This window comes from Macrobrachium rosenbergii, chromosome 14, assembly GCF_040412425.1.
Source record: "Macrobrachium rosenbergii isolate ZJJX-2024 chromosome 14, ASM4041242v1, whole genome shotgun sequence".
NCBI lineage: Eukaryota > Metazoa > Arthropoda > Malacostraca > Decapoda > Palaemonidae > Macrobrachium > Macrobrachium rosenbergii.
Window position 1 is genome coordinate 30480428 of NC_089754.1, and position 4678 is coordinate 30485105.

Consider the following 4678-nt stretch of genomic DNA (forward strand, 5'->3'; position numbering starts at 1 on the left):
CATTGTTCTTTTTTTCTCTTTTGCCTTTGCAATTGTGTGAGATAAGCATAAATGCTCTGTTAAGGAGAGTATTATACAACGGTATCTGTCGCCCTGTAGGGGTTAGTGTTGTCAGTGCACCACACATGATGCACAGAAGGCTTTGCAGTATTCCTTCAGCCCCTAGTGACAACCCCTTTCATTCCTTTTACCGTACCTCCGTTCATAATTTCTTTCTTCCATCACACTTTCCTCCCTCTCCTAACAACTGGTTCACAGTGCAACAGTGAGGTTTTCCTCCTGTTGTGCCTTTAAAACCTTTTTACTCTCAATTTCCCTTTCAGCGCTGAATGACCTCATCACAGGTCGCAGTGCTCAGTCTTTGGCCTAAATTTTGTATTCCATTTCCATATAGGCAGTCCCTGGTTTACGACGGGTCCGGCTTACGACGTTCCGAGGTTATGACGCTTTTCAAATATGTTCATCAGAAATGATTTCCTGGTTTATGACACATGTCCCTTGTTACGATGCATCGTATGCTGATCCGACGGAAGAAATACGGCTCCAAAATGGCAGAATAATAAAAATTTGGAGATTTTTTTGATGAAAAACTCAATAAAAATGCAGTTTATATCGTTTACAATACACCCAAAGCATTAAAAGTTAGGTTTTCTTAGGATTTTTGACGATTTTTCGGTTTATGACGATTTCCGGTTTACAACGCGCGGAAAAACAGAATCCCCGTCGTAAACTGGGGACTGCTTGTACTGTAATGGCATCTGCATTTTTTAATAATTACAGAAGAGTATGTATGTGATTGTCTTAATTGTGCCCAATAGTCGGTTAATCTTTCTTTGACTCGATTTCAATATGATATGAATGAATTAAGTATGAAATGCATATGATATTGTTGTAATGCCTGTTGGTAGGAATATTTGTGGTCAAGAATGAGAACTACTCCAAAACAGGCTTTTTCCAAAGAGCCCTTCTGAAAAGTATTTCAAGAAATACCTGCCATAGAGTCTTGTCTTTCAAAGGTAGAGTCTTGTCTTTCAAAGGTATTATACTCTTTAACATTGTTTTCTGTTTAGTCATTCATAGATAATGAGTAATATACCTAGAATGGTGTATCTCTGGTTTAACACACAACACACAGACACACTGACACACTACATCATCATCTTATGTCTTTTGAACAATTCAGAATTAAAAGATTACGTCATCCGTAAAACAAAAAAGTACTTTGTCACTTGTGTTACATGAAATTTATTTAGTAGATCAAGTTTGATTTGGAAAATGTACCCATGATCCAGCATCTGAAGAACGAATGGGACAGTTTATGATTTTCTATTGTATTTAAATCTGTTTCCTGTTGGTGATTCCTTGTTAAAATTGCTTAATATTCATTTAAAGCCGTTTCCTGTTGAGGGAAAATGGCTTAATTTATTTTTATGAATGAGGACTCGGCTCTAGTAAATACCTATATTTAGCAATACTACAACCGAACACTTCTTGTGAATGAGAGTGAGGAATTAAAGATAAATAAAAACACGAACACGTGTTTTTTGTGTTCGTCCTGCCGTCCACCCATCCATCATGAAGACATGTCCCACTGCTTTCCCATCCGTATTGATTCCTGCTCTCATGAATATGTTGGGGGAGGGGTGGGTGAGAGAGAGGAGGGAGGAGATGGAGATCTCCTCCTCTATCTCCTCCAACGTTGTTGGTGCGTATTATGTCGACCAACCAACCCCTTCATAACTTGACTCTGCTGCTGCTGCTGAAAATCCGCGCGTTTTAAAGCTGCTGTCGTGTTTTGCGTACAGCGTTCTCCGTCCTCTTCTTTCCTATCTTTTTTTCTTCTTTTTCTTTTTCTTTTCGGAGGCTATTAAGGTAGGTCCGACGACGGACCGGTAGGCAGCTAAACCTGTAGCTGCCTGCTACTGCTTTTGCTGCTTTTACTGTATGCTCGACGCCAGCAACATGAGCTTGCTTGCTTCCTCTCTCTCTCTCTCTCTCTCTCTCTCTCTCTCTCTCTCTCTCTCTCTCTCTCTCTCTCTCTATGTGCTGCTAGTGCCTTTGTTACGTGTGTGTGTTGGAAACCGGCAACTAGACCTATTACTGAATCTAGGAGCACTTTTAGACTAAAATAAAACAAGGATTTTTGAAATGGGTTCACGTTCGATGTATTTTTTGTAGAAGTTTCGTATTATAAATATATTGCATTTTGTTTTACGTCAAATTTCGTATAAATTTACTGTAATTTTATCGTAGAGATTAGGTAGGGAAGGCAACTTTTTGTTCATTTTGCAACCAATCGATGCCGCTGGCAAATCTGCAATAGTACCACTGCTAAAAATCCTGTCATAGATTCGTTATGTGATAAACTCCCCGCCTCTCTCTCTCTCTCTCTCTCTCTCTCTCTCTCTCTCTCTCTCTCTCTCTCTCTAAGACTGTTATTAGACTAAGCTGACCTCTCGCTTTTTGAGACTATTATTAGACTAAGCTGACTCTCTCTCTCTCTCTCTCTCTCTCTCTCTCTCTCTCTCTCTCTCTCTCTCTCTCTCTCTCTCTCTGTCTTAGACTATTGTTAGAGTAAGCTGACCTTTCGCTTTTTGAGACTATTGTTAGACTAAGCTGACCAGTCTCTCTCTCTCTCTCTCTCTCTCTCTCTCTCTCTCTCTCTCTCTCTCTCTCTCTCTCTCTCTCTCTCTCTCTCTGAGACTATTGTTAGACTAAGCTGACCTCTCGCTTTTTGAGACTATTGTTAGACTAAGCTGACCAGTCTCTCTCTCTCTCTCTCTCTCTCTCTCTCTCTCTGTCGTTAGAGTAAGCTGATCTTGTGCCAAAGATGGTAGCTCCTGCTCACAGGATACCCTGAAAGCTGTGCTTGGGGTCCTATAAGGCTGCCTTCCGGCCTATCTGCCTTAAAAGCAGTAGGCCCATCTGCCCTAGCACCAGGCCAAGTCTCTCAGCCCCAAGAAGTAGTAGGCCTATCTCCTCCAAGTACCAGGGCAAGTTTATCTGCCCAAAGAAGCAGTAGGCTTGTCTGCCCTAGTACCACGAAAGTCTGTCTGCCCAAAGAAGTAGTAGGCTTATCTTCTCTAGTACCGGGGGAAGTCTACCGACCCCAAGAAGCCTAACTGCCCTAGTGCCAGGGCAAGTCTAACTGCCCTAGTACCAGGGCACGTCTATCCTCCTCTAGAAGCGGTAGGCCTAACTGCCCTAGTATACCAGTGCAAGTCTGTCTGCCCCAGGAAGCAGTAGGCCTATCTGCCTTAGACAAAACAGTAGGCCTATCTGTCCCTAGTACCAGGGCTGCAATGCTTGATGGTACCTCATGAAAGGGTTACGTAAAACCACGATACGAATCATAGTGCTGCTTTTGTCTGCAGGACGAGAAATTGAAGTAGAATTATTGTTGTTGTTTTATTATTATTATCATTATTATTATTATTATTGGGTAATTATTATTATTATTATTATTATTATTATTATTATTATTAATGTCTTATTATTATTATTATTATTATTATTATTATTATTATTATTATTCTTATTATGTCTTGTATATTATTATTATTATTATTATTATTATTATTATTATTATTATTATTATTATTATTATTCAGAAGTGTTACCTAATGCATTTTTCATCATAAAACCTACACAATGGAATAAAAAACATTTGAATTTGGTGTTAAAATTCAAATATATTTTTTTACTGAATGGTCAGCCAGAGAGAGAGAGAGAGAGAGAGAGAGAGAGAGAGAGAGAGAGAGAGAGAGAGAGAGTTACGCCAGGCAAGAGAATCTAAAACAAATTTAATGGTATGAAAATACTAGTTTTTTCTTTGACACTTTTGTGCTCATTCTGTTGTAATGTGAATCAGGCCTGGTTATAATAATAATAATAATAATGATAATCTGTATAGCCATAATTAATTTTATATATATGAATCATGAGACCAATTTCGTAAATACAAAAGCTGTAATGGTAATATATATATATTATAATAAATATATATAATATATATATATATATATATATATATATATATATATATATATATATATATATATATATATATATGTGTGTGTGTGTGTGTGTTTTTATGTATGTATGTGTGTATATCAACTTTAATTTACATTGAAACAGTACAGGAATGGTAAAAAAAATCAAATCGTATGTGGAGTAATTAGGTTTGGATCTATATTTATATAATATTTATTTTTATTTTTATTCACTTTTTCTGCAAATTTTCCATTGTCTTTAAATTCCATATTTAGTTAAAAAGACCAAAAAATTATTTTGACCTTTAAATAATGACGTCTGTTAAATTTTCCCAGACGAAGATAACAACAGTATAATAAGATTGGTCGTAAAAATACAAATTGTTAAGTCTTCAACGCTTAATCTGTGCGTGTGCGTTCAGTTGCAAAACGAAGCTAACGGAAATGAAGTTGATAATTTTATTGTTTTAAACTTGGGTTTAAACCATTTCTGACATTTATTTAGATAATAATCAATTGTAGATATATAAATACGTGTCTGTTCAGTGAATAATATCACGATAGTTGCTTTGTAATGTTATATTAGACTGGAATAGCAAGCGAGCGTTTTTCAGCTCGGGATGCAACTCGTCACTGAACTGGTCTCAGATCAATGCGTCCAGCAGTCTAGACTGCGTAAGCGTAGA